This window comes from Onychostruthus taczanowskii, unplaced genomic scaffold, assembly GCF_017590055.1.
Source record: "Onychostruthus taczanowskii isolate IOZ18803 unplaced genomic scaffold, ASM1759005v1 scaffold103, whole genome shotgun sequence".
NCBI classification, from domain to species: Eukaryota; Metazoa; Chordata; class Aves; order Passeriformes; family Passeridae; genus Onychostruthus; species Onychostruthus taczanowskii.
Window position 1 is genome coordinate 736,987 of NW_024496858.1, and position 21,506 is coordinate 758,492.

Sequence of the window (21,506 nt, forward strand, 5' to 3'; positions counted from 1 at the left end):
AGGCTGGAAAAGAAGCTGTGTGTTTTTTTCAAGTCCTGTAATTTATCAAGGTCACTTGCTATTTTGTTCTGTTTGTGTGTGCACAGAGGGCAGGAAGGAATTCTGTAACAATCCTTCACAAATAATGTAAAAAAATGGGGAAACAGCAGTGCTGGGAAATATAAGATAGAGAAATAGAGGGTAAGAAGTGAAGAAGATATGAACTAAAAAAGGATATGGAGAAGGAGCAGCTTTAAATGAAGAAGCACATAAAGGAGGAGGTTAAAATAGGAATGATGGAAACCTGACCCACACATCAACCTGGGAGAAAAAGCAGGATTGGCATTGAATTTCCACAGCTGTGTCCCACCCTGAAATGAAATCAGCCTCCAGAGGAGAGGGACTGGCTGAAATACTTGGCTGTGGAGCTGTTCACTCATCTGGAGAGATGGATTCAACAGGAGGAGAATCCAAAGGCGGTGTGTGTCTGCTGTGAGGGACAGGTGCTGATGTGGGAGTCTGAAGGAGTGGAAATGCATCAGCAAGGTGCAGCCTCTGTGGAGGGAAGGAGAATTTGCCTTCGTTTGTGTCCAGAACCACAGAGCTGAGCTTGGGATTCTCTTTGAGGACCACAGTGAGCTGGAGGAAGGTGAGTGACTGCTGGGTTTGAGGGTGGCAAGAGTAGACAGAGGGAAATTCAGCTATCCTGACTATGGTGAGAGGACTTGGGTTGGGTTTGGCGTTTGGTTTTATTCTCCTGTTCACAAAGTCATTTTAATTCATTGGTGTTGTGATGGAGTGTTGCCTGCATTGACTGCTCTGTTTCTCTGGGAGATTTTGTGTCTTGCAAAGTGCCTTGGTGAGGGTGAGGCCCCTTGGGTCCCTTCCTGGGCTTGGGTACACCTTGTCCTGCCCTTCCAACCACAAAGTTCCAGGTTTCTCAGTCCAGTATGTGCATGGCATTAAACATTCTCATTTCTGGATGTCATGACAAACTCCAGAGCAGGAGGTGGCTCTTTGGATTAGGTTTTCATAGCAGTAACTATCTTAATTCAGATTAGCACTTGAGTTGAGCCACTCATAGTTTGAGGCTATAATTTTTTTTCTGTACAAAAGAAGATCTCTAAACAATTGCTTGTCTAACTTTAAATGCAGGTAGCAGCCCTTACCTTTGCCCTTCTTGTCCCAGGAGCAGCAGGGAGGACAAGCCAGCCACCAGCTCTCTTCTAGAGCACAACAGAAAGGTAGGAGCACCTTTCTAGTCCTCATGTTCTGCTGAATTTTGGCTTCTGGGCATTATTTCCTCCCCACCACCTCCTCTGTGGTAGCTGTAAATGGAGACAGATTTCTACTTTGCTTCTGCATCAAGGCTGGCGTGTTGTAGGTTTTTATTTTTTTTCTTTCCTGATGTTTCTACACCAGTTTTAAGGAGGGGAGGGAGGCAGATCTGCCCAGTGACATTCAGTGCTTTGCTTGCATTTTTTTCTCCTCCATTCTAATTTCTTTTGGTGGTAGGAGATTTCTCTACCACATCTTCTGCTTATCTTGCAGTGGGGAAGCAGCTGTGTTTGCCTGTCGTCTTTTCTCTTGTGTGGGGCACAGCCCTGTGTCAATACAGCCCTCAGTGTGTGTGGAAACCTTGGTTTCTACTTTTATTCTCTTAGCTTTATGTCCCTGTGCCCTGTTTTCCTTTCAGATCTCAGGACTGCACTATCCCTTCCCCTCTTTGCCAGAGAGGGAAAAATCTTTAACTTTGCAGTGTGGCTTCTTGGAGACCTTTACATATTATCTGGTTCTTCTTCATCCATGTGGAGCCTGGTGAGAGAAGTGTAGCTCCCTTCCCTTTCATCCCTCTACCTTCCCCAAATTCTGTCATCTCTGCAGGTCCCTGTTTCCATCTCTTTTCCCCTGACCTGTACATTATATTGAAACTTCATGTAAGTGGCCATGGAGGGAAAACTCAGCATTAATCTTTCGTTAATGTGCAGGAAAGTAACATGAAATGCAAAGTTGAGCCATTTCCAAAGAGTATCAGCTTAAATCAAAATTACTTGTTTTCATACTTGATTGAAGTTTTCTTAGTAATTTATTTATTTGTAACTTCAGTTCATCCTGATATGGGATGAAACTAAATCTGAGGCTTGCTTGTAGCAGTCCCAAATCCTGCTCATCTGCACTGCTGTTTTTCCTCTGTGGAGTGAGGAGACCTTGGAGCTGAGGCTGTGGCAATTCCCACCCTTGCCATGCCTTACCTGGCCTCATCCCTGCTGGGAGGGGCCAGCCTCTGTATTCTCTGCCTGCCCTGACCAGCCATCCCTTCAGTGAAAAACTTTTTCCTAATATTCAGTCTCCCTGTGGGTCAGAGTTGTTCCACCGCACTGATTTAATTTTAGATCATGTGTGAGCATCTGGAGAGAGCCACAGCTGTCAGTGCTGCCTTGTTCTGCTGATCTCCCAGTGTGCAGCATTCTTTGAAAGTTGAAATTTTAAAACTTTTCTTCTTGAAGTGTTAAACCTCCTCTCTCTCACTGAACCCCAAAATCATCTGCAAGGCTGCTGCAGAGTGTGAAGGGAGAAGTGCTGGCTCAGGATCCCAGCACTGCAGCAGTGGTGCTGCTGAAAGCCCCTCACGCTGTGTTTTGTTGTTCTCAGACCTGGATTTAGCAAGGACAGAGGAGAGAACAGACTGAGAGGTGTTGGCCCTTCCCATTTGTCCCCTCTGTGTGCACAGTGGGGCTCTGTAAGTTTTGGGGCTGTTTCTCCTCCCCAAGGAGGCTTCCCTTGAAATTATTCACCTGAACCCCAGCTGATCTGTCCTCAGGGCTGCCCTGGCCCCTCCCAGCCCCATCCCAAGGGTTTATCCTGGCACAAAGGAGCCCTGGCAGTTCTTGGATGTGCAACTGCTTTTCCATGGTGGCCATCACTCTGCTGGGGACAGGAGCTGTTCTTCTGTCAGGGGTTCAGCCTCATCAAGGGCCTCTCTCTGCTTCTGAAGAGACTCTGGGGAGAAGATGTGTCCAGAACCAATTCCAAGCTCCAGGTGTTAGGATAAACAGTTCAGGTTCACCTGGGTTCCACATGGCCATTGTGAGCCCTCCACTGATACTTAACTGATGTTTGAGCATTGTGGAGAAGCCAGTGAACACAAGCTTGCATTTGAAACATTTTTGTAACATCCACTTTACTGTAAACAATTCATTAAAATGACTTGCTAAGTCTTAGGCAAGTGGATTTTTGAAGGTTGCTCATTTTACTTATCCACCCAAAGTCAATTTGAGTATGAATATATAACATTTTACTCATAATAGCAAACAACTTCAGAGAAGAGACATTTATTCTGGAGGCAGAGATTCAAACTAGACAGCAATGATGCATTACAAATATATAATTATTTGCACTAATATTTGAGCAGGTGGAATGGATTAGTACATGGTCAACATTGCACTGCTGATAACATGTATTTTTCTATATTAATATGTACTGTGCAACATGTATTAAAATTGTCAATAATTCATTTTAACAGAGATAGCAATATTTATATTGCTGTGTTCTACAGACAGCAGAGTGAATTGTTAAAATGTGTAAAGCTGGGCTAGATTTAACTTAACTTTGTTTCCCAGCACGTGTGATTTTAATTTCTCATTAAGGAAAAAAAACCCAAAAAAACAAAATACCTTTCAATCTAGAAAGATTCTTGCTCTTCCATGGAATTTCTTTTCCAAATCCTTTCTTTCTTCCTCCAGCCTGTCAGGGAAAAGCTTGAAATAAGATCCCCAAGATCCAGCTCAGCCCCTTGTAATAGGTGGATTCCTTCAGTGGATTTTCTGAATTGTGTGAAGCTCAGGTGTTTTGGATTTTTTCCTGTTTTTAAGACCTATTTTGTCTTCTGCTGTACTGCTTGTTGTATTCCCTTCTTAATGCATTTTTGGAAGCCTCTGAGGGTAAAGTTAGTGTGTTTAAGCAGTGAATGCATCTCTTTAGGATTCCTTCAGTGGATTTTTCTGAATTGTATGAAGCTCAGGTGTTTTGTATTTTTTCCTATTTTTAAGACCTATTTTGTCTTCTGCTATACTGCTTATTGTTTTCCCTTCTTAATGCATTTTTGGAAGCCTCTGAGGGTAAAGTTAGTGTGTTTAAGCAGTGAATGCATCTCTTTTTATAGTGAAGGATCAAGAGGAGACGTTCTGGGATAAGCAGGAAATTCTGCACGGTGATGAGCCACTGAGATTTAGAGGAATATCTTCAACTGTCAGAGGGAAGGGTTAGGTTCAATATTAGGAAGAAATTCACCCCTGTGAGGGTGGTGAGACACTGGCACAGGTGCCCAGGGAAGCTGTGGCTGCCCCTGGATCCCTGGAAGTGTTCCAGGCCAGGTTGGATGGGGCTTGGAGCAACCTGGGACAGTGGAAGGTGTCCCTGCCATGGCAGAGGGTGAAATGAGATGATATTTGAAGTCCCTTCCAACTAAAACAATTTTGTAATCTTGGATCATGTTGTCTGCCAGTGTTTCTTGACGATTGTTTTGTTCTGACATGCAGATCTGGGGTTGTATTTGGGGGGAAAAAATAGATTTTGCTGGTTTTTTTTTTCCTCCTGGGGAAATCTGTCTGCAGGGAGGCAACTAAATTGCAAGCAGCAGCAATTCAAAGCAGCCAGAATCTCTGCATCCATCTGAAGATTTTAAAAGAATGTCCCTGACCATCCAGACACAAGTTCAACTGGGCTAGTGAATCTCTCAATTTTTGTATCCTTTTTTTTTTGGATGTGTGGGGGTGTTTTTTGTATATATGCTGATATATATCAATCTCAGAAGTGGCTGTTGGGATGGATTGCTCCTTCCTCTTGTCTAGGCAACTCCTTTATTCTGAAATAGCATCTTACATTTGAAAAGCTTCTTTAAATGTGGAAAGACGTCTTTCTTCAGTGTCAGAGCATCTGCCATAAATGTCTGTGTGAACTGAGCCCCCAGTTGAGACCAAAGAGAAGAAAACTCTTGCTTAGCTGTTGAGAGTCAACTTGCTGCTTTTTTATTTACTTTTTTCTTCCTGCAACAGTGAAAGCCTTTAATAGTAATTTTGAGGCAGAGCTTGAAGTCCAGGTCTTCTGAAGGAGACCAGAAATAGCTGGCTTGTGTTTGCTCAATACATACGGCATAGTGCCAAATTCACTGCTGGTGTGAGCAGTTGTAATTTTGCCAGCTTCAATGGAAATATGAATTTTTAAAAGTCCATAAGCACGTTAGACACATACCTTTGTCTTCCTACAATTAGTTTTGTTGCCTGCATAGCATGAGGCTTTCTGTAGCACATAATCCAATGCCTAAATATAGTAATTCCAATGCACTTGAGATCAATTAGATTTGTACTTTTAAACTCAGTTTTGTCTATAAAGATAATGTTATGTTGCTGAAGGGATTTGGTATTTAAGGAGTCTGAACAAGTCTAAGTGGCTCTTGGGCATTATAATTTTTATTTAGCTGCTTTTAGCCCAATCACTAATCAAATTAAAACCTACCATGACTGGTGTATAACTCTGAGGAGACAGTAGAGTGTCTTTAGCTAATAGCACTTAATTTTTTGGTGACAGGGGTGCTAAGGTGGTGCTTTTGTTAGCAAGAAAAGACTCCTCTTTTCTGCAAATTGAAAAATAAGTTAAAGTGTCTTTGGGGAAACAAATACACATAGGTTCAAGGTCTTAGTAGTCCCTGCAATGATGGGCAAAGATTTCTTTGAAGCCTTTACACTGTGAAGGCGCTTTGCTTTAAAGGAAATGGCTTTATTTGGTCTTTACAAACAGCAGTCCTGTAAAAATAATGCTGCTGGTTGTGTGGAGGGAGGAGGGGGAGGGCAAGAAAGAGCTGTCAGCTTCCCTCTAGGACATTTATCCAGAAGGGACCTTCAGATCAGGCCACTGGAGGGACAATTCCTTGTGCAGCAGTGCTGTGATCCAAAGCTGGGTTTGTTTCCGTCAGGAAAGCCAGAGCCATTCTTTTTACAACGTGTAATTCCCTCCATGTTGGTGTTTTCCATTCAGACCCACCATGTGAGGTGAGAAACAGGAAGGTGGGCAGTTTTCTGCTTTGTTTCATGGAAAAATGGCACATTTAGCAACGTGAGGGGCCAAGCTGAAAAAGAGAAGGGGGGAAATAATGATTCAATGGTAGCGCTGAGTGTTCAGTCACGTGGCGAGGGCAGAAATCAACAGGAATGTCAGCTAAAGAAGAGAGCTCATCCTGGGGTTTTATTTCCAGGACTCACTAAGGTCCTAATCAGGCTCAGGAAATAGCTGCTCTTAGAAATTCCTAAGAGTCTGTCAACTTGATTTTTTAAAAAAATTGGCATGAGTGTCAATTGTGCTGTCACACACACTCTTACACTTGTCTCCAGCTTTGAGTTGGAGTGTACTTGCTTTTAATTGTCAGTGCCAGAAAATTGCTTCATGCCAAAAAAGACAAGGAATAGCTTCCCTGTACAAAATAGACCCAGAAAGAACTAGATGTGCTGAGAAAGCTATGGGAGAGTGACAACATTTTAAAAGTTTTTGGTTTAATTCTAGTGGGTAGTTATTTTTTGGATCTTGAACTATGTGGATTCCAAGGGGAAATGGAACAGAGCCAGTTATGTGATGGAACAAGATTGCAGAAGACAACACAGCTACTCTGCAGTGCCACACAAGGCAGAACTGGAGCCAAGAGAAGCAAAAGTGGAGCAGTTCCCCAGGCATGGTAACATTGTGGGGGACATCACCAAATTCCCATTCTGTGAGTTTAAATGGGCACTGTGCTCATTGTGCAGGCTCTCTGTATCATGGACTGAGAGAGAAGGGATCTGTTTCAAAGTCTGATCCATCCTGGCGTGGAACTAAATTAGGACAGATGGTTTGCTTCCTAGAAGAGTCTCAGTTGCTTCATCATTCCTGAAGGGATGCAAGCAACTCATTTAAACCAGCTAAAATGAGGTGCCTAATGAGTAAATGAGTAAAATGAGTGCCTAAGATAACCTCACCTACTTGCAGAGGCCAAGAAAGCCAAGGGCTACTTGTTAATTTGACCCCTGAGAACTATCTGTAATGAATTCAGCTCGTGTGGCTCACTGGATTTCACCTTCCCTGTTAACAGGAAGAACCTCGAGATGACTTTTCTTCCCTGCTAAGTCTGGTGGTAGCCTGGAGAGCAGAGAATTTGATAGCAGGCAAATGCTTCCTTTCTGTGTGCTTCCTTTCTGTCTTTAGGAAAACTGCAGAGCCCCTCTGGCTGCTGTGGCACTGCTCAGGGGTTTATCTCCCATGGCAGGGCTGTGTGAAGGAGCACGTTAGGGGGATGCAGGCATGAAAACTGCTTCCTGAATTGCTTTGATCTTGATCTCTTTGGTGATCACAAAGCCAAGGGATGAGCCTCTTCTGGAGGAGCTATTCTGTTGTGACTGATGAAGAAAACAAGCAAATGGAGGAGTAAGAGAAAAGAGGTTAAACTGGACAAAAGGCTTGGACTGAAATCTGAAAAAACGCTTCCTTTATTTCTCCTTGCTTTACTCTAAACAAGCCTTTGATTTCTTTAATCTGACACTGGCTAACTTCAAACAAAATGAGTTTTCTTCTAGCTTGGTTCCCTTCTGCTTGGCATCTCTCTCCCTGCACACCTGCTGGTCCTTGGCAGAGCAGATCAGGGCCCTGTCCCTGTGCCCCCCCGTCCCAGCCCTGCCTGCCTGGGAGGCAGCTGCTGTCTGACCGTTCGCTCTGATGCTCCCTCAGCTGTGCTGCAGCTCAGACCATCTACAGATGCCATCCATCTGTTCCATCCCTGGCTTCTGGGAGCAATGGTCTTCCTCCTGTTCTCCTTGCAAGTCTCTATCCTGATTCTTTTTCCCTGGTGAACTGCCCTTCGTAGGTGGAGTTCTGCAATGCTGGGTCTGAGTGGTTTCTCAGGATTTTTGGTATTTCAGAGCTGCTCAGGCAGTGTTGGGGTGCACCTCATGCCTGCCTGCTTTCCTGCAGGGCTCTGCTTATGACCTGCCCTCCTATGTCCTCACTGCTTTCACCCTTTTGTTTTCCAGGATCCATTTCTAGCTAAGGCTTATCAGGCCACAACAGAAATAATGTCTGTTGCCCTTCCCAGTGCAGCTGAAGAATTAAGAGATTTTTTTTTTCCCTGTGCACCATGGAAGGTTATTTCTAGCCATCCTATTTGCCCTTCTCTGTATTGTGAACTGTAAACCACAAAACATCTTTTTTTGCCCCATCAAAGGATCACTTGGGTTTCCTGATCTATTTATTTTTTTTTAAACCAGTTCCCTGAGTTGGAGCATCTCTAAAGCTGAAGGCCAGCACAAACATCAAGGAGAAATTATTTATCTACTCCTGAAGAAAATCCTGGGTTTGGCTGGACATCCTCCTGGATGCCCATCTCTTCCAGGGTGCTTCCATCTGACCTGCCATTCTCTTTGAACTCTGCCTTGGGTCTACCTTACCTGGAGGCACTTCTGATCCTCAGCACTCCCTCCCCTCTCTTCATCCCTCCTCCCAAGCCACCACACACTCCTCAGCCAAGGCATTTTTGGCAGGATAGGCAGGAACTGTTCCAAGAATAGGGTCTTCACCAGTCAAACAGTTGCTTGTCATCTTGTCCCCTCCTGATTTGCAGGTGGCTTTGAGTTTCCCCGTCTGGCAACACAGGAGGCAACAGCTAGCAGAGCCTGGATGATTGAACTCAATGTAACAGCAGAATTTAGAATGACAGCATGAGAGATCACCTTTTTGCACTGTGGTACCCTGAAGGCAGGCTTCTCATCCTGCAGAATCCTGGAAATTGTGGTTGACATCAGCCTTGATGGAATGAAATAGGTGTCACAACCAGCTCGAGGTTGCCTTGTTGTGTTCAGTGTTTGATTAGTTGGGTTTTGGCATCACTGCCAGCTCCTGTACCTGTTGAGGGTGTGATGTAGACCCACTGTGTCAGTTTAGAATCTGGGAGTTTAATCTTTGCTCATGTGGATTTTTCTTTAGTGTAGCCTTTGCAGGTGGAAAATTCACCTATGGCTGTACTGAGCTGCTTGTGTTCCCAGATGTAGGATGGACATGGGATAAATCAGATTGAAAGGCACCTCAGGAATCACCTGGTCCTCTCACCCCCACTTTTAAAGCAGGATCAGCAGTAAATTCAGGTCATGAAGAACACTACATTCAACAGCCCAAAAATAGGTGCAGAACCTGATCTACTGGCTGTGTGCATTTAAACCTTGTTTTGTCAGGGAGAGTGTTAATTACTTTTATTGTATTTAACACTGGAGTAAACTAAGCCTAGATCAAGCCTGTTGGATGCCCAACATCATTCCTCTGCTCAGTGATCTGAGAGGTCTTTGCCACCCTAAATGACTCTGTGATGCTGAACTCACAGAATCCCTGGGCTGGAAGAGACCTTCAGGATCATCGAGTCCAACCCAGCCCCAGCAGCTCAACTCAACCCTGGCCCCCAGTGCCACATCCAGGCTTTGTTAAACACACCCAGGGATGGTGACTGCAGCACCTCCCCGGGCAGCCATTCCAGAACTTTATCACCCTTTCTGTAAAAAACCTTTTCCTGATATCCAACCTGTATTTCCCTTGGTGCAGCTGGAGGCTGTGTGCTCTGGTTCTGTCAGTGCTGCCTGGAGACAGAGCCCAGCCCCAGCTGAGCACAGGCACCTCTCAGGAGCTGTGCAGAGTGATGAGGGCACCCCTGAGTCTCCTTTTCTCCAGGCTGAGCACCCCCAGCTCCCTCAGTGGTTCCTCACAGGGTTTGTGTTCCAAGCCTCTCACCAGCCTCGTTGTCCTCTTCCGGACGCTCTCCTTTAAAATCCCTTTCCTTTAAATCCCTCTGGACACCCTCTGTGCAGTCCCACAGGTGGATGAGTGGCTGTGTGTGCTGTGGATCCTTGTGAGACACACAGCATCTGGCACATCTCCTGTATATTAACATATGTTCTAACTGGACACCAGTTCACACATTTCAGCTGTCTCCTTTAAATCCCTCTCCTTTAAATCCCTCTGGACACCCTCTGTGCAGTCCCACAGGTGGATGAGTGGCTGTGTGTGCTGTGGATCCTTGTGAGACACACAGCATCTGGCACATCTCCTGTATATTAACATATGTTCTAACTGGACACCAGTTCACACATTTCAGCTGGTCAACAGATGGGATAAACAACAAACTGCTGCTGAGCTGCAGCCTGCTTTTGGTGATGCACTGATTTGGATTTCTGATCTTTGCATTGAACTTTCTGCACAAAATTTATTGGATAATTTTTTATTTTTTTTTGTAAATCTGTGCCTTGGCACTTTTGTTTAAAATTGAACTAATGTGCCAACCTGAGAAATTAATAGAAACCTAGAATGGTTTGGGTTGGAAGGGACCTTGAAGACCGTCTCATTCCATCCTCCTGCCATGGGCAGGGGCACCTTCCACCATCCCAGGCTGCTCCAAACCCCATCCAACCTGGCCTGGAACTCTTCCAGAGTTGGGGCAGCCACAACCTCCCTGAGCAACCTGTGCCAGGGCCTCACCACCCTCCTGGTAAATTAGAGAGAAGAATCACCATGGCAAGATCTTGAGCTCACCTACTGTTTTCAGTTTAGGAAAAAGCTTTAGGTTTAGTCCTTAATTTAGAGAATTGTGAAGTCCCTTTCTGCCTGCCATCACTGACATCTCACCTGGTTTAAAGCTCAGCTGGATAACTCTGCTTCTAAGAGAGTCAGACACTTTCTGAGATACTTGGGGTTCTCTTGGCTGGATGAAACAGAGACACTGAGCTCCCCATGGAAAGTAATCCAGGGTTATTCCTGTGCAGAAATACAAAGGCATAAATCTGAAGTCACTGGTCCCAAAGCTTGATGGATTAATCTTTATTACAGTGTCCTGCAGCAGCACAGAGCTCAGGGTGGATTTGCTGTGCAGATTTTTGCCTGAAATTCTTCATGGGAGCCCTCTGCTCTCTGGGTACCCTCCCAAATATTTATGTTCTTCTTGTACCAACGCAAAACACAAAGAATACTCCCTAAAAGTCAAAGGAACCATGACAAAGGGTTCCTTTGTTGAACAGTGGAAGATGGTTTTGGGGACCACATCATGCAGAAAGGGAGGTGTTGTGGAGCTGCAGAGGGACTTTGCTCTCTGGAAAGAATCCTGTGGAAGCAGGGCACTGCTGGGAGTGTCTCTTTCCTCCTTTTCCATGCCCAGGTGGGATTCAGTGCTGTGCTTCTCTCCTGCTTTCTGTCCACAAGGTGAGTGAGGCTTTCTTGGTCTGTGTTTCTGACATTCAGCTTGTATAGGAATAGAAAAATAGCTTTAAATCACATTTAGAGTAATGAGTTCTCATTCCATGATGGAGACAAGTAATTCTTTAACTTCCTAAGCAAGGATGGAAAATGTTAAATACTTCCCTAAGCAGTTTAGCACTGACAGTCTTGATTCTCCAAGGAAAGCTTTTACCCCCACATACCTCTGTGAAATTGGGTTTTGTTTTTTTGGGGGTTTTTTTGCAATGTGGCTGTCATTTGAGGTCAGTGCTCCAAGGAGGGAAGGTGCCTCACTCACAACCCAAGCAGAGAAACAGTTAAGCGTCTTAAGCTGTGTAAGCAAAAAAAAGAGGGGAAAAAAGTTGCCAACATATTTTTGACAAAAGACAGGAAAATGACAGGCTGTTTGGGGTATGTAAAAAATTTTTCCTTTCATACATATTGACAGCCAGAGGGGGGTTATTATTGAGAATATGGGTAAAGTTACTGCCAGTTTCTGCTGGTACTCATGTTTAAAAAGAAACTATGGAAACCAGGAGTAGGAATATTAATTAAGTTCAAATTTGGAATGCCTTTGCCAGGACTGGCTGCATGAATTCAATGAAGCAGCCTGTTGGGTTGCAATTCACTATGTTGTTTGCAATTTAATAGAATGCTGAACTTTTCATAAATTAACATGTTGTTTCAATAATCTGATTAAAAGGTTATATGTTGATAAGATTAGCCTTAGCTGAGTTTTTTCCCTTCTTGCTTAAAGAACCAGTGTATATTTTCTTTAATCAGTTTGCAGCCATAAACTGCACCTTATGGGCAAGATCTTTGACTCCTTTAGGTTTTGGAAGTGAAGTTGGAGTCAGTGCAGCTGTAAATTTCCATCAGTGAGGATGTTGCCCTTATCCCCAGGTTCTGTGACCATCTCAGTTATAAAGGTGTTCCAAAAATACTGATTTTGAAAAAGGCTTTTATTAGCTGTGCAACATGACTTAATCCTATTTTTATGCAACAGGATGGGATGTGTGTTGTCTCTGGTAGCAGCCAAAGAATGGAAACACAGAATGCTGGCTGGGAATGCCTTCAAACAGAGCAAACAAGTCCTTGTTTGTGCAGGCAGGCTCCCTCTCTGCCCCATTCCTTGTGTGATTTCTCTCCTTCATCCATGTCCAGCTCTCCAACAGAACCTGCATGTCCAGGTACATCAGTTGGCACCACACTTGTTGGGCAGAAACAATGAAATGCCCAAAAATGACCTGAATTTACATCAGGTAAGGAAAACCATAAGAATCTGGAAAATCAGGTAATCAATTATGAGTCAGGGCCCAAACAGCAGCCACTTCTCTTAACTACTCCCATAAATTATTCCTGCTTTATGTCCCAATCCTGAGCTCAGCTCACTGAGCTCACATATACGCTCAGTGTTAATGTTTATTGACCAAATCTCCCTGTCCTATCCCATTTCTGACAGGCAAGGAGAGACTTCCCAAGTGGCAACTCTCACTTTGCACAACTTGTAGCTCAGCCAGGGGAGGGTGGGGAAAGTGCTGGAGACAGAGGTGGGGGACAGAGCCTGAAGGCTGAGTGCAGCAGGACAGGTGAGTTATCCAAGGGATGCTGCTCTGCTTTCAGGAGCACCATGAAATGCATTCCAGGTAATTCCCTCAAAACCCTTCACCAGGAAGTCGGTGGTTCAGGGAGGCTGCCAGCTCCGTGGAAGAACAGAGCAGCTGCTCCGGTTTTTAACTGCCTTACATCTTTGTGGTAAGAATGGGGACTGTGTTCAGAAAGCGCTTATTAAGCCAAAAATAACCCCCCATTCTTCTGTGAAAAGCGAGTTATAAATATAATCACAGTCAGCGGTAGATCTCAAATCTAAATTGCATGCTTTGCCGAGGGTTTTTTTCCCCAAGCAGAGGTGAGGAAGTGGCAGGGATGCACTTCCCGGAGGTGGCAGAAGGGAGGCAGCCTTGTTTCAAGTAACGCTGCTTCTGGGCGATAATCCAAAATGCACAGTAGGCAGAAGTTAAAAGGAAGTGCTTGCTTTTAGGTTTTTAAACTATATCCCTTAATCCTGGGTGATGATTGACAATCATGATTTAGAGTATGAGGTGCCCCTTTCTAATCCGGCAAGTTTGATGTTATTTGCGTATCTAGTATGGCTTTATTCAACTAAAACTAAATGGGAGCCTGTGCAATTGATGCCACATTTCAGAGATGAGTCCTGGACTGGGAGTCTATTTACAGATTAGTGGATACACAGCTTCCATAGTCGTGGCCCTTTTTAATGCTTGTGTGTGTGTGTCATTTAAAGACTCCAAAAGGCAAATTTACAATTAAAATGTTTCTTGCTGGGTAAGAATACTGGTGGGAGACTTTTTACATAATTTAATTCACCGTGAAGGGAAGCAATATACAAGATTATATTAATCCTAGTTTGATAATTACAGTAAAATAAGAATACATGTTTGTATTTAATAGTGATAAAAAAGCTATCATTTATTGGCTTTGTGTTTTTATTATAACATATGTGCCTGATCTCAGCTCCAGCAGAAATGCTTCTCCTCTTGCTGAAGTTTGCAGCAAGTGAATGTAAAATGAAGAGGACAAAACAGTTAATGAGTATATGCCCAGGTTTTGTTTTTTGTAAAGGTGAGCTGACACTTCCTATCTCCTGCGATCAGCAGCTTTTAAATCATTTTTACTTAAAGAAAAGTAGTAATAAATCATGATACATTAGAAATGGCAAAGAGAGGAAACATCTGGGGCGGGGGGGAAAGCTGGATATAACTTAAGCATGTAAAGCTTTGCAGCATCTTCTGCATTTTCTAGGGTTTACTGTTGATTTACCAAATGCAGAGCAGCTAAGATGCACACTCTTGCTGATTGAAGCTTTGCATGTATATGTTTAGTATTAATCAAAAGCAGCTGTGGTGGAGGGAAACCTTATTTCTAGCCAGCCAGATTATATTAGATTAAAATGATCCATATGTAAGGTGTTGCAATACCTACTACTGGGGCAGGAGGGAAATCACATTATACTTGCAACTAGATTAACACAGGGATTGAGCTGACAAATAATTCTCTCCTGCTTTTTATTTTGTCATGTGGGAGAAAAGAAAATGTTGCTAGACCAGTGAACTGCCTCGGCAGGCACAGCTCTGAGATGGCTTTGGCCACACTTGCCAGCTCCTGGAGTTGACAGAAGATCCCAGAAGAGCCTGATGCCATGAAATCATTTATTCATTTAGATTGGAAACGGCCTTTGGGGTCATTGAATCCAACTGTTAACCCAGCACGGCCAAGCCACCATTGACCCATGTCCCCAAGTGCCACATCTACAAAGTTTTGAAGTCCCTCCAGGGATGGGGACCCCACACTGCCCTGGGCAGCCTGTCCAGGGCTGGACAACTTTTTGATGAAGAAATTTTTCTTACTGTCGAATTTAAACCTCCTCTAGTGCAACTTGAAGCTATTTCACCTTGTCCTGTCCCCGTTCCCTGGGAGCAGAGCCCAGTACCCACCCCTGGCTGTCCCCTCCTGGCAGGAGCTGTGCAGAGCCACAAGGTCCCCCCTGAGCCTCCTTTTCTCCAGGCTGAGCCCCCACAGCTCCAGCCCCTTCTCCAGCTCCATTCCCTTCTATGGATACACTACACCCCCTCAGCATCTTTCTTTTTGTGAGAAGCAAAAAATTGACCCCGAGATTGGAGGTGTGGCCTTGCCAGTGCCCAGCACAGGGAATGGTCACTGCCCTGGTCCTGCTGGACACTGTTCCTGGTCCAGGCCAGGTGCCATTGGCCTCTTGGCCATCTGGCCACACCTGGGCTCACATTCAGCTGCAGTCACTGCACAGCAGCTGCAGTCACCAGCACACCCAGGGTTTTTCCCTCTGGGCCATACATTTCCGTTTCAGCCACTCTTCCCCCAGCCTGGGGCTGCAGGGATTGTTGTGACCCATGGGCAGGACCCAGCCCTGGGCCTTGTTGAACCTCACAGCACTGAGCTCAGCCCACGGGTCCAGCCTGTGCAGATTCCTCTGCAGAGTCTTCCCTGGTCTGAACCCCAGGGACAGAACCCCTCTGCAGAGCCTTCCCACTGGAAATTCCCCTGTGCCTTGTTGAACCTCACACCACTGAGCTCAGCCCATGGGTCCAGCCTGTGCAGATCCCTCTGCAGAGCCTTCCCTGGTCAGAACCCCTCTGCAGAGCCTTCCCACTGGAAATTTCTGAACCCCAGGGACAGAACCCCTCTGCAGGGAGCACAGCTGCCTGGAAACCATGACAGGCCCACGGCTGGATGGGGTTGGGTGCAAAGTTTTGTCCTTTGGATGCTGGAGAAGCTGACAGCCAGCTGGGAATGGGATCCCCCTGTGGGGACAATGCCTGGGGTAGCACCAGCTGGGCAAACAGGCTGCCCTGGATGCTGACTGGTGTGCCAACCTTGTGGGTCTGTGGCACCAGGAATGGGATCTAAGAATTCACAGAATCACTGGGCTGGAAGAGACCTTCAAGATCATCGAGCCCAACCCATAACACCTCAACTGGCACCCAGTGCCGCATCCAGGCTTTGTTAAAAACATCCAGAGATGGTGGCTCCACCACCTCCCCAAGCAGCCATTCCAGAACTTTATCACCCTTTCTGTAAAAAACTTCTTCCTAATATCCAGCCTGTATTTCCCTTGACGCAGCTTGAGCTGCACGTGCTGTGTGCTTGCATACCTCCTCTGTGAGGGCAGGGATATTTTCCTTTGTGGTCTCAGACTGTCAGCAGAGAAAAATACGTGATGTTTTCTGTACTGTCCTGGAGAAACAATAGCTCAATAAAATATTGCACAAGGCTCAGGAGTGGGGAGCAGGGGGGGCTGGGCTGGATTTGCATAAGGCCAGTGTAGGAATTTGGCTGCCAGAGGGGCAGGGGGAAGCAGGGGGCTATAGAATTCACTCTCTTGATCGTGAATAGCACCAGGGGCTCCACGCTGAACTACTGGGATGGAGCCGTGGTGGGCCTGGGCATGCTTCCAGCATGCTCTGTCACAGAGCAAATTCCTCCCTTCAGTAGTTTTGTCTGAGCAAAGAGGACAGGGATCCTGATTGTCTGGGACCCTTGAGGAACCTGTCTATATTGTCATCTTTTTATTGGTTTTGCTGATTTTGAGAATTGTTTTTCTTTTATTTTCACAGAGCCTCTAGCGGTGTCGGATTTGGGCCAGCACAGGGCACTCTGTGATGAAACAGGTCGTCTTCTGGCATCCAATCATTCCTACGCTAAGATCACCTCCCTGATACTTGTCTGCATTGAGTGGGAAGCTCTGAAATGATAATCTGGTGTCTGATGCTCTATCAGTGCTGCTGCCCCATGCTGCTCTCCAACCTCATGAGCCAGCTGTTGACCCCTTCACCCAACATCAATCCACATGCTTTCCTTTTTCTTCTTTTTGTTTGCTTTGTACCCTTCTCCCACAGCCAATTCGCTTCCTTCACCCTTCTGCTGCTCAGGTTTTCTTTTTCCACCTGCCTTGTTTCACCTGAGATCTGGTGGCACAAGGAGTTTGAATCCTGCCACACTCAGAGAGCTCTGTCACAAGAGGTGTCATTGTACCTTTCTAACATAATTTGTCACATCTTTCAGAACCGTGGTAGGGTCTGAAAGTTGTTTTCATGCCTGCTGAGCCAGTATGGTCTTCAAACAAATCCTGTGGGTGATAAAGCTCAAAGAGGCATTTATTTTACCTTCAGTTTTCTGTACAATAATAGACTTACTTGATGTGCCCAAAATGTCTGGGTAGGAGGTTTGATGTTTCAGATCACTTACATGTGAAAAATGCAGGGAATACTTGGTTTATACCAGGACTTAGATGTCTGCAATTTTTTTCTAGGCATTTTTTATGAGATCTTGGGCTGCATCTGCAGCTGAATGCTGCAGCATCATTGTCCTGCATCAGTGCAGCAGCTGGAGGCAAAGCACGGCAGGCACTGCAAATCACTCTCAGTAAGTCAGGAGTGGAGAGATCTGAAAGGCATCAAGGTTTGGACTCCTGAATCCACTCAGGAATCCTTGACAACTAAACCTGTTGAGCTAAGTTAAACCCTTTCCTGTTCAATGAGTACTCTGGGTACCTGGAACACATGCCAGCGAACCTCAAGAACATATTCCACAGCTTATAGCTTTTTGTTACCTTCCCTTGAATCCCAGAGAATGCCAGCAAGGATCAGATGGACAATGTTGGGGTAGCAGCACTGTCTAGGTGTGAAATCAGGAAAGCTGTGAAGCCACTGTCTCCTCAAGATGTATATTTCACAAACTGAATTGGTAGCTGGGGGGGAAAAAAAAGCCCCATACTTTCCTGTTTGAATTTGGGCTGGTTTTAGGATTTGTCTGCCTGTAAAGCCACGTCTCCTCATGCCATAGGTGCAGTGCCAGGGCACCTTCCCTGGGGTGGAAGTGATAACTACGAGTGTCCAGAGCAGCTGTTACAGGTTATGATCTTCCATGTCCAGGAGTCTGATCTCTGTGTTGGGAAAAGCAAACTCTGTGATGGTGAACTGCTGTTTTCTCCAAATGTAGGTCATAACTTGAGCAGGACTTGTCATCACTCTCAGATTAAAGGCTGCTACCATTCTTCTAGGATAACTCTGTTTTCCACCCGTGTGCAAACCATCTGTTTCTTGTAAATTTGTAGATATAAACCGTGGCTGTTTGGACAATTGATGTCTTTAAAAGATGTCTTGTTCTGTACGTCTCAATGAGATTTAAAAAATCAATCAAAGCCTGAAAACTATATACTTTCTCCAACCCTAATGAATGCGTGTCTCTAAGCGAAATTGCAGCTTGCATTATATTTTGAATTAATTGGCAAACAGTTACATAAAGAGATCATATTAAGGTCTCTGAAGAAGGAAGCTGGGTTAAGAATGAGCTTTCATCTCTAAATCTGCTTTTTCTGACTTTTTAAAAGCTTGATTTGTCAAGATGTAGTTGACTTCTGTTTTGTGTATAGATTTTCTGTCTTTGTTTTTCTTTTAAACAAAACATGTCAAGGGGAAGCCAATATAACATCAAAGCACTAAAATAAAGAGCTTTAAGGGAAGGAAAAGAGAGATGTTAAGATTAGGTGAAGGAGGGAAGGCAAAGGTGTGGAGGAGATATAAATCAAGTAAATAAAGACATGGCAGTGAGCTGCTCTAATGAGACACAAGGCTAATTAAGGAAAGGGAACAAATTTAATTATTCTCAGATATTTTACAAGGCGCAAGAAAGAGGTTAGCTGTAATCTCAGTCCTCCAAATTATTTTTCTTTTGCATTTTTTTAATCTTCCCTTATGAAGGCACTGAAAGTCTCCCTGAGTTCTGGCCTCGTGAGTCATGTGCTATTTTCCTGGTGTTCCAGGGTGTAGTAATGTTTTCCTGGCCCTGCTTTCCACTTGGTGTTCAGGGAATCATATCTGAGACCTGGTTCTCACACGTATTCCTGGATGAACCCCATTTTACAACTCAAATTGTGGCCCATACCATGAATTCCCATTAATCCAAACTGAAGGGCAAATAGGACAGTGGAGCTGGGGAAAGGTCTGGAGCACCAGGAGAGGCTGAGGGAGCTGGAAAGGGGCTCAGCCTGGAGAAAAGGAGGCTCAGGGGGGACCTTGTGGCTCTGCACAGCTCCTGCCAGGAGGGGACAGCCGGGGAGGTCGGGCTCTGCTCCCAGGGGACAAGGGACAGGACAAGAAGAAATGGCCTCAAGGTGTGCTAGGGGAGGTTTAGTTTGGATAGCAGGAAAATTCTTCACAGAAAGGGTTGTCCAGCACTGGCACAGGCTGCCCAGGGCAGTGGTGGATCCCCATCTCTGCATGGACTTAGAAGCCGTGTCACTTGGGGACATGGGTCAGCAGTGGCCTTGGCAGTGCTGTGGGAACAGCTGGATTCGATGATCTTAGGGGGTTTTTCCAACCAAAACGATTTTATTCTTCTCTCACCTCTCACTCTTAACAGTGTTACTGTTTTAATTAAGCATGAGCTGCAAAAGACTCCTCAGCCACACTGAGAGGCCTCCAGCTCTCCCTGTCCATGACAAAGCACCCAGGCTCTCACCGTGGGCTGAGGGGCTCTCCTGGCACCAAGGGCCAAGCTTGGCTTTGCAACCCCTGATCCATCAGTGCCTAAACTGGGTCAAACAGGTGTGTTAGAAGGGACCTAAAGGCCACCCTCTGCACATGGCAGGGACACCTTTCGCTGTCCAAGGTTGCTCAGAGCCCTGTCCAACACAGCCTGGTCTGTCAGGAAATCCCAGAGACCCTGGATCTTTGAATTCCAGAACCCCAGAATGGTTTGGGTTGGAAAGGGACCTTAAAGACCATCAAGTTCCAACCCCCCTGCCATGGGCAGGAACAACTTCCACTGTCCCAGGTTGCTCCAAGCCTTGTCCAACCTGGCCTGGAGCCCTTCCAGGGATCCAGGGGTAGCCACAGCTTCTCTGGGCATCCTGTGCCAGGGCCTCAGCACCCTCACAGGAAAAAATTCCTTCTCAATATCCCCTCTAGCCCAGCCCTCTGGCAGTTTGAAGCCTTTCCCCTTGTTCTGCCCTCCAGGCCCTTGCCCAAAGTCCCTCTCCCCCTCTCATTCAGGCCTCATTCAAAAAAGGAAAGGCTGCAGTAAGGTCCCCCCTGAGCCTTCTCTTCTCCAGGCAATCTGGAGAGGAGAATCTTCATCTGCCTTACCTGAAGAGGAAGCAATTTTTAAAGATTAAATCAGGCCCATTCCCACCCAAAGCTGGGGGGCATGTGGCACGCAGGCACAGGAGCTGCCTCTGCAGAAGTCAATGGCAAACCTTCTGTGGCCTTCCGTGGTCCAAATATTTGCCCACATGTTTTGTCATCACCAAAAAAGAAAGAACGCTGTGACAGGTTCAGCTTTCAGACACTGATGCCTTGTGAAGGCTGACTTAGAACAGAGACTAGACTGAGCTAAAGAATAAAGAAGGATTTATTAAGGGGCCTAAATAGATCCACCTTGGGCAGCACAACCCAAAATGGCCACAAAAATTAACAACTGGTCAGAGGGTCTCACACTTTTATAAGTTTTGGTCCATTTGCGTATTGCAGCTAATTGTCCAATTACAGCTTTAGGTTATGAAGTCCCATCCTTCTTGTTTTTGTCTCTTCAGTCCACGTGGTTTATGCTCTTGTGCCTGAGATTTGGATCATTTGTCCTTGGTTCCCAGCTGGAGAAGGAATTGTTTTGTCTCCCTGCTCTGTGCAGAGAGCTCACCATCCCCTGCTATGAAACCTAAACTTACACACAGCACAGCACAGAATCTGAAAAATACAAAAGTTAAACCTGAGGATCACACGATGCCTTTCTCCCCCACCACATTCCTCACCCCCTCCTCCTTCTCCTCCTCCTTTCCAACCATTCCCCTCATCCTCCAAAGAAAACTTGTGGCACTCGCCTCTCACGCGGCCTTGGCACCGCATGAGAATCCTTGCAGCAAAGGGAAAGAAAGGGGAAAATCCTGAAAGCCATGCTTTTCCCAGCAGGTTGGCACCACCGCTCCGGCTTTCATCCTTGGGAGCAGCGTGCCAATCTCACGCCAGCACAAACAGATGTGACTCTAGAGCTTTGAGTGCCCAGTGAAAGGGGCATTGCTCGCTCTGAAAGCCGCCAGAATGTACCAGCCTGAGGATTTTCCATTGAGACAGACGGTTTTCTCAGAGCTCGGCTTCAAGGTGCCTGGATTTGGGGTTGACTTGTTTATTTCCTTCCCCTTTTCCTTTGTGCCCTGACATTATACCGAGGCTCAGCACACGATGCCTGGCTCAGAAGAATGTTATCAGACCAAGTTAAGAGCACGGTGAGGCCGCTCTGTACACACAGTGCAGGGATGGATGGGGTGAAATGTATTCCACGTGCCCCAGGAGCTCACGTGTGTTGAAAACTTGTGCAACAGATAAACTGCATTTTCATTTTCACAAACCCAGCCCGTTTTCGTGCCATTTGAGGTAGATAAAGCGGTAAGATATGTACGATTCCGTACGCGCCGCTGAACCAGAAAAAGGAGGTGCTTAGTTGGCAAAACCCCTTAATCCAGACATCTACAAGGGAAATCATGTAAGTCCAACGGTGCTTAGTGGCAATGAGTGCCACTTATTAGGGATTGCAGTTCTGCTTAACTGGGACACCTCCAGATATTTAGGAGGCTTAGCAGAATGGGGTGAACAATTTGCAGGCTGTATTCTTCCAAACACCACATCCTTTTTTCTTACATGCAAAAGAAT